The sequence below is a fragment of the Oryctolagus cuniculus genome, chromosome 11 (assembly GCF_051225735.1).
Source record: "Oryctolagus cuniculus isolate XC-2025 breed Fujian yellow rabbit chromosome 11, ASM5122573v1, whole genome shotgun sequence".
NCBI classification, from domain to species: Eukaryota; Metazoa; Chordata; class Mammalia; order Lagomorpha; family Leporidae; genus Oryctolagus; species Oryctolagus cuniculus.
This window is the reverse complement of record NC_142877.1, coordinates 23,926,486-23,939,794: the sequence shown is the minus strand read 5'-3', so window position 1 is coordinate 23,939,794 and position 13,309 is coordinate 23,926,486. Positions and strand designations below refer to the sequence as shown.

The 13,309-nt window shown below is 44.3% G+C and overlaps 1 protein-coding gene across 4 annotated transcripts in view; it reads left to right on the top strand.

The window, feature by feature from the left end:
• ASIP (agouti signaling protein) overlaps positions 1–13,309 on the top strand; it is a 192,058-nt gene that overhangs the window by 87,875 nt on the left and 90,874 nt on the right. Inside the window, exon 2 of one of the 4 annotated variants that reach the window (XR_016215651.1) lies at positions 2,084–2,223. The exons of the other annotated variants lie outside the window; for them this stretch is intronic. The gene's annotated coding sequence lies outside the window, so the exon portion shown is untranslated. Of the gene's footprint in view, positions 1–2,083; positions 2,224–13,309 lie in introns of those variants that run through there. 4 annotated transcript variants of the gene reach the window in all.

Sequence of the window (13,309 nt, the reverse complement as noted above, 5' to 3'; positions counted from 1 at the left end):
ATGGCCAGAGCTGTGCCTATTCGAAGCCAGGAGTCAGGAGCTTCCTCTAGGTCTCCCATGTGGGTGCAGGGGCCCAAGCACTTGGGCCATCCTCTACTGCTTTCCCAGGCCATAGCAGAGAGCTGGATTTCTCTAACTGACACCCATATGGGATGCCAGCGCTTCAGGCCAGGGCGTTAACCCACTGCACCACAGCACCGGCCCCAATTTATTAACTTTTTCAAAGAACTAATGTTTTATTTTGCTGATGTTCCCAACCTTTTTTTGGTACTTATTCTATTTCATTGATTTCTATTCTTAGATTTGCAATGCTATTCATTTTGCTAACTCTGCATTTAATTTTTTTAAGATTTATTCATTTATTTGAAAGAGTTACACAGAGAGAGGGAAGGAGAGGGAAGGAGGGAGGGGGAGGGAGAGGTGTGTTTCCATCTGCTGGTTCACTCCAAATGGCAGCAAAGTCCAGGGCCAGGCCAAAGCCAGGAGTTGGGAGCTTCTTCCAGGTCTCCCATGTGAGTGCAGGGACCCAAGCACTTGGGCCCTCTTCCACTGCTTTCCCAAGTACATTAGCAGGGAGCTGGACAGAAGTGGAGCAGCCGGGGCTGGAACAGTGCCCCTATGAGATGCTGGCATTGTCACCGTGCTTTGTTCACCATGCCACACGCTGGTTCCTAACGTACTATTTTTTCCTAGATGCTTAATGTGAAAACTTAGATCATTTGATATAAAATCTCTTCTTTTCTAATATTTATTTAGAGGTATCAGTTTCCCTCTAACACTGCTGTAATTGCACCCCACAAATGTTGATATGTTTTTAATTATTATGTCTTTCAAACTATTTTCCAATTTCTTTTGTGATTTTTCTTTGACTCATGAAGAAATAAAAAGCATGTTTGCTTAATTTCAAAATAAGCATTGAAGATTCTTCCAGAACTTTTCATTATTGGTTTCTAATCTAATTCTATTGTAGCTATACTCATATAATAGATAATGTAGCATATTCCATGTTATTTCAATTTTTAAAAATGTGGTAAATCATATTTTATGGCTGAGCATATGGTCTGTATTAACGACTATTCCAGATGTGCTTGAGAAGTATGTATATTCTCCAGTTTGGGGCGGAAAGTTAACAAATGGCAGTTAGATTCAGTTGGTTTCAGTGTATTATTTAAGACCTCTTTACTGACCTGGTGACTATGTGTTCAATTAAATAAAGAAAGGTGCTGAGATCTCCAAGTATAATCATGTATTTATCTTGTTTTCCCTTTCATCTGCCAGTTTTCACTTCACTTTTTTTTTTTTTTTTTTTTTTTTTTTTTTTTTGACAGTCAGACAGTGAGAGAGAGAGACAGAAAGGTCTTCCTTTTCCGTTGGTTCACCCCCCAAGTGGCCACTACGGCTGGTGTGTTGCGGCCGGCGCACTGCGCTGATCCGAAGCCAGGAGCCAGGTGCTTCCTCCTGGTCTCCCATGCGGGTGCAGGGTCCAAGGACCTGGGCCATCCTCCACTGCACTCCCGGGGCACAACAGAGAGCTGGCCTGGAAGAGGAGCAACCGGGACCGAATCCGATGCCCCAACCGGGACTAGAACTGGGGTGCTGGCGCCGCAGGCAGAGGATTAGCCTAGTGAGCTGCGGCGCCAGCCCACTTCACTTATTTTGAAACCTTATTATGATGTGCATAACATTCACAACCATTCTGGCTTTCTCATGAATAGACTCTGTTATTGATAAGAAGTATTTCTCTTTACTTCTGGTAATGCTCTGTTTTATGAAACTTGGGTTTTTTTTTTAAGATTTATTTTATTTATTTGAAAGGCAGAGTTACAGAGAGAGGTCTTCCATCCACTGGTTTACTCCCCATATGGCCACAATGGCCAGAGCTGCGCTGATCTAAAGCCAGGAGCCAGGAGCCAGGAGCTTCTGCTGGGTCTCTGAGCCATCTTCTACTGCTTTCCCAGGCCATAGCAGAGAGCTAGAATGGAAGAGGAGCAGCCAGGACTAGAACTGGTGCTCATATGGGATGACGGCACTTAAGACCAGGTTTTTTTTGTTTTTAATTTTTATTTTTTTTATTTTTTGACAGGCAGAGTTGAACAGAGAGAGAGAGACAGAAAGGTCTTCCTTCCATTGGTTCACCCCCTAAATGGCCGCCACGGCCAGCGCGCTGCGTTGATCTGAAGCCAGGAGCCAGGCACTTCCTCCTGGCCTCCCTCCCAAGCACTTGGGCCATCCAGCACTGCCTTGCCGGGCCACAGCAGAGAGCTGGACTGGAAGAGGAGCAACTGGGACAGAATCTAGTGCCCCAACCAGGACTAGAACCAGGCGTACTGGCGCCACAATGCGGAGGATTAGCCTAGTGAGCCACGGTGCTGGCCAAGGCCAGGGTTTTAATCTGCTGTGCCACAGCACTGGGCCCATGAAACCTGTTTTACCAGATATCAATAGAGACGCTTCAGCTTTCCTATGGTTACTGTTAGATGGGAACACTCTGTATCTCTCTTTCTCTCAAATAATAATTAAAATAAAGATAGGTTTACCTTGGTATAAAATAATTTTTTGATCTATACAATGTTTTTCATAGTATTCACTTTCCAAGAACTTTGTTAAAAGATTTATTTTATTTATTTATTTATTTATTTGAAAGACAGAATTACAGAGAGAGGTAGAGACAGAGAGAGGTCTTCCATCTGCTGGTTCACTACCAGATGGCTGCAATGGCCGGAGTTGCACTGATCCAAAGCCAGGAGCCAGGAGTTTCTTCTGGGTCTCCCATGTGGGTGCAGGGGCCCAAGGATTTGGACCATCTTCCACTGCTTTCCCAGGCCACAGCAGAGAGCTGGAATGGAAGAGGAGTAGCTGGGTCTAGAACTGGCGCCCATATGGGATGCCGGCACTGCAGGTAGAGGATTAACCTACTGTTCCACAGCGCTGGCCCTTTAAAGCCACTTTATTGGGCCTAAGGCTGCTCCTGTGAGGTGAGCAGATAACATTGAGAAATGTTTCAATCCTGCAAATTACTAAGAATGTCAATTTGTAAATGCCTCACTATATAATGAGAGAGCTTTAGTTAGAAGGAAAATAACTTCATGTGAAATGCCCAAGATTAAGGAGAAATGGCTGCATTAAACAACAACTTTGGCACAAAATATTTGATTTTAATTGCAAGGAAGATAATTGTCTCCAAGTGGTTTGTGTAAGATTATGAAACAAAAGAACACCAGGGAAAAACAAATAGTGACCCAAGAACTGCTGAAGCAAGAAAATGAGATTCAATTTAACTTAAATTATGCCTTAAAGCACATTCTCAAACTAGGAAAATATTTTATTTGTTTTAAAAGAAATTCATCTATTAATTTGAAAGAGTTACAGAGAAAGAGAGAAAATCTTCCATCCACTGTTCCACTCTGTGGGGGACCATACTGTACTAGGACAGGCTGAAGCCAGGAGCCTGGAACCTCACCTGGGTCAGGCACATGGGTAAAGGGGCCCAAGCACCTGGGTCATCCTCTGCTGCCTTTCCCAGGCCTCCAGCAGGGAGCTGAATAGGAAGTAGAGCAGCTGGACCAGAAATAGTGCCCATTTGGGATGCTGGTGTTACAGGTGATGGCTCTACCCGTTTTGCCACAAAATTGGCCCCTCAATGTTTTCCAAACCTGCCTTGAAGCTTTACTCATATTTAAGAGGCTGTAAATATATCATGTTTTTAAAAAATATATATTTATTTGTAAATCAGAATTACAGAGAGGGGAGAGAGAGAGGGAAAGAGAGCAAGAGCGAGCTTCCAATCGCTGATTCACTCCCCAGATGGCTGCAACAGCAGGGACTGGGCCAGGCTGAAGTCAGGAGCCTCTTCCAGGTCTCCCATGTGGGTACAGGGTCTCAAATACTTGGGCCAGCCTCCTCTGCTTTCCCAGGTATATTAACAGGGAGCTGGATGGGAAGTGGAGCAGCCAGGACTCAAACCGGTGCCCATATGGGATGCTGGTGCTGCAGATGGCGGCTTAACCCACTGCACCACAGTGCTGGCCCAAAAAATATCAGGCCTCCAATAAAACTTAAATTCTATTCATTTATGTTTTCCTATTTTTTGACTTAAGAGTCTTATTTTAGGTGTGAAATCTTTTTTATTTTTAAAATATTTTTTTTTTTATTTGAAAGGCAGAGTTACAGAGATAGAGAGAGACAGATCTTCCATCTGCTGATTCACTCCCCGAAATGGTCACAGTGGCTGGGGCTGGGCCAGGCCTAAGCCAGGAACTTCCTCCAGGTCTTCCATGTGGGTAGCAGGGACCCAAGCACTTAGACCGTCTTCTGCTGCTTTTCCCAGGCCATGAGCAGGGAGCTGGATCAGAACTAGAGCAACCAGAACACAAACACACCCACATGGGATGCCCGCATTGCATATGACAGCTGAACCCACTATGCCAAAATGCTAGCCCCCCAGATGTGAAAGCTTTTAAAAACGTGAGGTCTTGGATCAGTCTCCGCTCACAGTCTTAGATTTAGCTGATAGTCTTTCTTTTAAAATCTCACTCTCGGCTGGCGCCGCGGCTCAACAGGCTAATCCTCCGCCTAGCGGCGCCGGCACACCAGGTTCTAGTCCTGGTCGAGGTGGCGGATTCTGTCCCGGTTGCCCCTCTTCCAGGCCAGCTCTCTGCTGTGGCCAGGGAGTGCAGTGGAGGATGGCCCAAGTGCTTGGGCCCTGCACCCCATGGGAGACCAGGATAAGTACCTGGCTCCTGCCATCGGATCAGCGCAGTGCGCCAGCCGCAGCGCGCTGGCCGTAGCGGCCATTGGAGGGTGAACCAACATGGCAAAGGAAGACCTTTCTCTCTGTCTCTCTCACTGTCCACTCTGCCTGTCAAAAAAAAAAAAAAAAAAATCTCACTCTCCTCAAGTCTTTATTGTCCATGTCAAAGATCAACAAACTTTCTGTAAAGGCTGTGGAAACTACTGTACTTGCAGGCAAACAGCCAACAGAGAAATGTGAATGAGCGGCATGACTGTGCTCCTTTATTAACAGAAACAGGACATGGGCCTGATTTGGCCTGCTTGCTGTTGTAGTTTGCTGACCCCTGTTCTATGTGATCAAATCCAAATGCCTCACTCTGACATCTCAGCAGCACATTTCATCATGCATCTCATCCTTAAGTCTAGTTGCAGACTACATGCCCTCACATTTCCTAAGTGTTCTGCTCATTCCTGCTTTCAGTACTTTGCATGTACGGATTTCTCAGCAGGAATGACTTCTTTCCCTTCTTTGTATCCATCCCATCCTTGAGGGCCTTCTCTGTGAAGACTTTCTGGGTAACTCCAACTAACATTCCTCCCTTTCTTTTCTCAACCTTCATGAAAATCTGTAGCCCTTGGTGTGGCAAAATATTTTGAACTTAGTTCAGACCACTTAGTCAATTACAGTCTGACAGTACACCAGCTTATATAGGTCTCTAATTGTCTTTATTACCCAGTTTTGCCTGAAGGCAGGAGCCTGCTCAGAATTGCATTTACTGTGAAGCTAATTAAACTTTCACTTTAAGATCTTCACTTGCTCAGACCCTGTATTTAATTTTGCACTTAAAATTCTATATTTTCCCACTTAAAGAGGACCTCACAATTGGTGTAGTGTTCAGGATCCTTACACTCAGCTCTTCCTCCTGAGTTTACCACAAAGCCTGGTACAAAGTTGGTATAGCAGAGATTGCTAATTGTCTCTCAATATCCATTGTTCATGCCAGAAGCCTCCTCCAGATGGTTGCAAGTGTGGAAAATATACATCTATCTAGTTGAAGTCACTGTTTTTTGAGTCTTTCTTTCTTTTTAAAGATTTATTTATTTGAAAGGTGGAGTTATAAAAAGGGAGAATTTTTGCTACATTTTTAAGAATACAAAGTAATAGGATATACTTGCATAGTAAAAGTATATATGTGTAGGGGTATACTTTTAGCCTAGTAATTAAAACACTGCATCTGACATCAGAGTTCCTAGATTCCATTACCAGCTTTGGATTCCAATTCGAGCTTCCTGCTTGCTGCAGACTCTGGGAGGTAGCAAGTAATGATTCAAGTAGCTGGGTCCCTACCATCCATTTAGGAGACCTAGATTGAGTTCTTGGCATGCAGTCTTTTTTTTGACAGGCAGAGTGGACAGTGAGAGAGAGAGAGAAAGGTCTTCCTTTGCCATGTTGGTTCACCCTCCAATGGCCGCCGCGGCCAGCGCACCGTGCTGATCCGATGGCAGGAGCCAGGTACTTATCCTGGTCTCCCATGGGGTGCAGGGCCCAAGGACTTAGGCCATCCTCCACTGCCCTCCCGGGCCACAGCAGAGAGCTGGCCTGGAAGAGGGGCAACCGGGACAGAATCCGCCACCCCGACCGGGACTAGAACCTGGTGTGCCGGCGCCGCAAGGCGGAGGATTAGCCTAGTGAGCCGCAGTGCCGGCCTGCATGCAGTCTTGATCTGGCTGAGCCCAGGCAATCTGTTGGACTAGATGAAAGCTCTCTCTGCTCCTTAAATTAAAAAAAAAAAAAAAAAAAAAAAAACAACAGATGTGGAATGGTTTCATCTTCATTTTTAGAAGAGGCAATTGACATTTGGAGCAGCTATATAAATTAGAGCAGTGATTTGCATAGGTGCCATCATTAAAAAAGGTAAATTACCTCACTGGGGCAAAACCTAGAAATACTTTGCTTACTAACTCCCATATAACTCCTGGCTCCCAATTATGTGATGGATACAATGAGATTCATCATACTATCTTCTGTATTTTTATATGGGACAAAACTATTCCATGATAAAATGTTTTCAAGGGGTGTACTTTGTGGTACTGTGGATTACACTGCCACTTGGGACACCACATCGCATGTCAGAGTGCCTGTTTGAGTTCTGGCTATTCTGTGCTTCTGATCCACCTTCCTGTTAATGCACCTGGGGGCAATAGTTGGTGGCTCAAGTACTTGGATTCCTGCAATCCATGTGGGAGATGCAGATGGAATACCTGACTCCTGTCTTCCACCTGGCTCAGCCCTGTCTGTTGTGAGCACTTGAGGAATGAAGCAATGAATAGAAGATCTCTCTGTCCATCTCTCCCTTTCTCTGTCACTCTTTTATTTCCAACAAAAAAATAAACCTTTAAAAATTACCTGGAACATTTGTAAAGTATTTAGATGTTAGGCCTTTCTCTCATTTGGAGATGATAATAAATCCGACATGGGATCCAAAAAGTGCAGTGTATCCTTTCCTGTCCTCAAGCTCAACCCTAGCCCTCAGGCCTGCCCCACGAAGCATTTTTCAGATCACATTCTGAGAAACTGTAATAGCATGTCTGTTTCACTTCAAATCATACTTTGAAATAGAGATGTTCCTCCTTATATAGATAATTACTCATTCTGCTAGAAATTTTGTAAATTTTGTTTTGATTTTAAAATAACATTCCCCAGAGAGATGACCTCTGCTCTCTAAAAAAGACTGAATATGTTGCCTATAGAACTCTCCCACTGATCCAAAGGTTGTTAAATTTCTGAGAAATTTGTCAGTTGACACATTAGAATGCGTCCAGTATACAGTTCAGAAACTTTTGGGTTCAAAACAGATCTTTTTGGCCATTTTAATTACCTTTAATAGACTTAAAAATATTACTTTAAAGGCAGAGTGACAGAGAGAGCTTCTATATCCATTAATTCACTCCCCAAATGTCCACAGAAGCCATGGCAGGAACAGGATGAAGCTAGGAGCCTGGAACTCCATATAAATCTCTCACCCATATTGGGGAATCAAGTACTTAAGCCATCATCTACTGCCTTCCAGGTTGTGCACTAGATTCCAGGCACTTCATTATGGGATGCAAGAACCCCCAGCAGCACTTCTTCAGTGTTCAGGATCTGCTCCTAAGCACTCCTCACGTCTTGTTGTCTGCCTCTACTCTTCCATTCACCACCTTTGTGAATTCCTCCTCTCAGAAAAATCTCATACCCCAAATCTAAGGCAGTGATTTACCTAGAGAGTTGGGACACTTGAGTTTTTATAAAAGCAACCATGGTGACATATTTCAACTTTTCAACAATGACTTAAAGTCTGCAGCAGATAAAGTCTTCAGAAGAGCAGAATGCATTGAGTTGAATATGAGTACCTATATGTGCCTGTATGAGTACCTTTATGTGCCCTGTATCACAAACCTTCCTGTTCTGCTCAAGTCCCATGACAACCGACCATTCAGTAGATGACCTTGTCTTCCACTTTAAGAAACAACCCCCTAAGCTCCTACCTTCTCCTTAGTGCTCACTGAAAGAGGAGTCCCTCCTGTTCCAGAACCACCCTGCCTCTAGTCTTCTTGATGATGCCTCCTTCCCCATCTTTTCTGTCTTCTCTTCAGCCTCATCTTCTCTATCCTCCTTTTCATATTCGATGCTTTCTCCCTTTCCCTTCTCCCTCCCTTAATTCCATTCTATTTCCTCTTATAGCCCACCCTTTCCCACCCCCAGTAGCTTCTCCTCTGCCTATCCCATCCTGACCTCAACCTCTGCATTATATCCCTCACCCATCTGTTCAAAATGCTTTCCATATGTCCCCTTCAACTTCTGAAACACAAAAAACAGTGGCTCCTTCACACTTCTCATTTCTCTTCACATCTCTGCTTCGTGGCACTGCCCGCCTTCCCTTCCCACTCTCCTGCCTTGCTTTCTAGGACATCACTTCCTCCTCCTTCTCTTTGTTTGATGACCTCCTTTCAGACTCTCTGGGAGAGCACCCTCACCTGCCAGCCCCCCAAGTGTCAGTGTTGCCAAAGATTCCATAGCACCTAACCTTGTAAAGATTTTGCAAAGATGTGATGAGATGACACATAGAAAGTACTTTGCACTATGTCTTGCACACAGTAAAGATCCTTCAGTGCGTGGCTTCAGTGCGTTGATGATGATCATGATAACAATGACAACCATGTGCCTCTAACTTCAAATATTCTCTTCAGGTGGTCTCACCCACTCCTAGTACTTCAATATATCATTCAAATCAATTCAGTGTATAAATTGATGAGTCTTAAATCCACATCTCCAGAGACTGGGACCATTTTTCAATGTACAGTATTTCCACTGCCTATCATACAAATCCTGACTACTATGAGGTAAAACTTGATACTCTTGTGGAACCCTGTATGTGCCTGTTAAAGTGCTTACTGTGTTATGATTCTGGGTTAAACCTGATGAACTTTCCCACCAAGTGAGGGCCTCCTCATTTTTCCTTAATTCCAGTTTATGTGTGTAGCATAATCCTATCAGAAGCAAAAAAAAAAAAAAGATTTATTTATTTATTTGAAAGAGTTACACAGAGAGAGAAGGAGAGGCAGAGAGAGAGAGAGAGAGAGAGGTCTTCTATCCGCTGTTTCACTCCCCAGTTGGCTGCAACAGCCGGAGCTGCACTGATCCGAAGCCAGGAGCTTCTTCTGGGTCTCCCACATGGGTGCAGGGGCCCAAGGACTTGGGCCATCTTCCACTGTTTTCCCAGGCCATAACAGAGAGCTGGATCAGAAGTGGAGCAGTCGGGACTCGAATCGGTGCCCATATGGGATGCCCGCACTGCAGGCAGTGGCTCTTTACCTGCTATGCCACAGTGCTGGCCCCTAAGGCAGCACTTTGATACTGACTACTGAAAACTACAGTGAGTCTTCATTAGGCCCTGTGCTTCCCTGGCCCCACTTCAGAATCACTGCTTCACTGGGAGCTCTCTAAGGGCAGTGATGATTTTACTCATGTCTGTATCTGTAGCCCTGGCATGGGATCAATACTTAATGAATGTTTCTGAATTAATGAATGAGTGAAATTAGTACTAGCCTGCATAAATTATTTGACTCTTTTCTGGATTCAGGGTCTTTATTTTTATTTTTTATGAAATATTTATCGCCGGCACCGTGGCTCAATAGGCTAATCCTCCGCCTGTAGCGCAGGCACCCTGGGTTCTAGTCCCGGTCAGGGCACCAGTTCTGTCCTGGTTGCCCCACTTCCAGTCCAGCTTTCTGTTGTGGCCCGGGAGTGTAGTGGAGGATGGCCTAAGTCCTTGGGCCCTGCACCCACATGGGAGACCAGGAGAAGCACCTGGATCCTGGCTTTGAATCAGTGCGGTGCGCCAACTGCAGCGTGCCAACTGCAGCGGCCATTGGAGGGTGAACCAATGGAAAAGGAAGACCTTTCTCTCTGTCTCTCTCACTGTCCACTCTGCCTGTAAAAAAAAATTATTTATTTGAAAGAGCTGCAGAGAGACAGAGAGGGACAGACAGAGATCTTCCATCAGCTAGTTTACTCCCCAAATGGCCACAATGGCCAGAGCTGAGCCAGACTGAAGCCTGGAGCCAAGAGCTTTCTCCTTGTCTCCTGTGTGGGTACAGGGGCTTAAGCACTTGGGCCATCTTCTGCTGCTTTCCCAGGCACATTAGCAGGGAGTTGGATCAAAAGTGAAGCAGCTGTACTTTTCTGGTGCCCATATGGATTGCCAGCGTTTCAGGTGGCAGCTTAACCTGTTATGCCACAGCACCAGCCCAGAAAAGATTTTTTTCCCTAAGTTTCCCTAGGTTTGCCGTAGATTTCACACATCTCAAAAGTTATTTGCAATTAAAATATTCTTCCTAACCTCATACTTTGGGTAACCTTCCAAGGATAGTTTCATCTGATAAATATGAATTTGTGATTCCTTAAGTTTGGCACATTTTATTTGGTGATGAGAATACGATAAAATGTAAGCTGTCCCTGGATTATGCAGAATAGACCTTTGAAAGCAGACATTTTCTATGCCCTTTCAGAAACATTTTTCTATGCCAAAAGGTAAAGAACAACTAGTCAACCCCAGCACATATTACAGGAGATACAATAGCAGATGCTGCAGGTTACAGTTTATTCCATCTGCATACCCCCAAAGTAGTCAGATTGCAGCAAGACTTAAAGCTGTGACAGTGGAGACAGCTATGAAAGCCAGAAAACCCTAGCTTTCTGTTGGCCCTTTTGTTACGGGATTGTGTCTGTCCTTTAATGCCTGTGTGGCTCAGCTGTAGGAAGAAGGAGGAAGTTGTCATCAGCTCAGAGTTACCCTGAAGAAGGCGCAAGAACATTTGACAAAAGGTTTTCCTGCCCTGAAGACCAGCTGTTCTCTTCTCCAGTGTTTGACAAAGTAAAATTTCTATGTCCCTTTAAAGAGCTGCAGCTTTTCTATAAGGGAGGAAACTGTTACCAGCCTGCAGAGAGAAAAAAGTTTAAATCTTTTAGCATCAAATACATCAGGAGAAAGGAAGATGGCCTGCACTTTGAAGTGTTCTGTCTCTAGCCTTTCCCCACTTGCTTGGAGACTGCTCCAACAAAGTCTCCCCTCCAAAGCAGATGTGTGGGAAGGAAGGGGGATAGCACAAAAATATTTTTTCAATGGGAATTCCCAGATGTGAGGCATCCAGAATGATGAAGCACAGCTCTGCTGTCATGTTCCAGGATGAATCTTTGTGGTGTGTGGCTTCATGGGGTGTTAGCAAAAGAAGCCTTCATTTAGGAATAGGTCACAGAATTCCATCCTTTCCACCACTGCCTTTCTTCTGCTGCTACAATGACCTTATTTCTCGCAAATCAGGCATGGTTGTGTGTGAACGGGTCATGACTAATACTGGTCTGCCTAAGACCAGGATAATTAACCTACAACCTATGCCTGGGTTTGAGGGTTTTGTCATAATGTTTTCTAATATTTCAATGGTGGTCATGATAGGAACCAGATAATATATGTAGTTCCGTGCTTCCTAGGAGATCTGAAAAGGTATTTTTGCAAAAAGTTGTGAGGAAGACTCAAAAAAGGACTGAGTGTGGTGTGAACAGATAGGCAAGTCACATGTCAGGGAAAGGAATGGCTTGTTTGAACATTTTTACAGGCAGATTTCAAACAGGTGCCCTAGTAGTTGGGGTTCAAGAGGGTTTAAAGTGGACTTTTTAAACCCCAAAGTGAGGAACATCCATTGAACACAGCTTGGGAAATTGCTATTTCTACCATGTCTGAAAAGGTATATATGGAAATTCTGATTTGACTGGGAGTACAAGGAACTTGTGTGGAAATAACTATAGAAGCATGATTTGTATACATTTATGCCAAGCTGATGTAATATGATTGTGTTCATAATAAATTGCCTATGGATTTAGTAACATTGCTATAAAGAAAATTATACAGTGGCTGGCATTGTGGCGCAGTGGTTAAAGCCTCTACCTATGATACCAGCATCCTATGTGGTTGCTGGTTTATGTCCCAGCTGCTCCACTTCCCATCCAGCTCTCTGCTAAGGGCCTGGGAAAAGCAGCAGAGGATGGCCCAAATGTTTTGGCTCCTGCCTCCCATGTGGAAGACCCGGATAAATCTCCTGTTTCTGGCCAGGTCTAATGCTAGCTATTGTGGCAATCTGAGGAATGAACCAGCAGATGGAAGATTCTCTCTCTCTCTGTCTCTCTGTCTCTCTCTCTTTCTCTCTCTGTAACTTTCAAAATAAATAAATCTTAAAAAAAAAAAAAGAAAATTAAACATTCCAAAAAGGTTTTTAAAAAAATCTCTTTAGGTAATTTAGGTGGCACAGAGATGTTACTACAGGATGTCAGCTAAGAAGAGTTACGGTAGGAATGGTTATTACATGTCATTACATGGTTATTACATGTTATTACATGGTTATTACATGGGAGACTTGGGCAGAGGTAGGGAAAGGTTATGTAAAGGCAGAGGAAGGAGAGTTTTCCCAGGCTTTCCCTTCAGAGAATTGGCTATCTGTGGTCTAAGATGAATTCTCACACAAGAAAAAGCAGAGAAGCCCCAAAATATAGAGGAGATGGGGCACATGGGTTGTTATGATCCCAGTGGTCCTAGGGAACAGTTGGTTTCCAGTTTGGTCTGCATAGGAAGAAGATGAATAGTACAGTTTGACTTCTGATTTCTGATTTCTGACATTATTTAATCCTCTGATTCCACTATTAGTAGGGGGAGGGGGAGAGGGAAGTGTCAAGGTACAACAGCTAGGTAAATGAAAATGTTCAAGGGAGCAACTTCAAAGTTCATTAGTTGTCCACCAAATTAAGATTAATAAGCCATGCCTATTCTTTTTTTTTTTTTTTTTGGACAGGCAGAGTGGACAGTCAGAGAGAAAGGTCTTCCTTTTTGCCATTGGTTCACCCTCCAATGGCCGCCGTGGCCTGCGCGCTGCAGCTGGCGTACCGCGCTGATCCGAAGCCAGGAGCCAGGTGCCTCTCCTGGTCTTCCATGCGGGTGCAGGGCCCAAGTACTTGGGCCATCCTCCACTGCACTCCCGGGCCATAGCA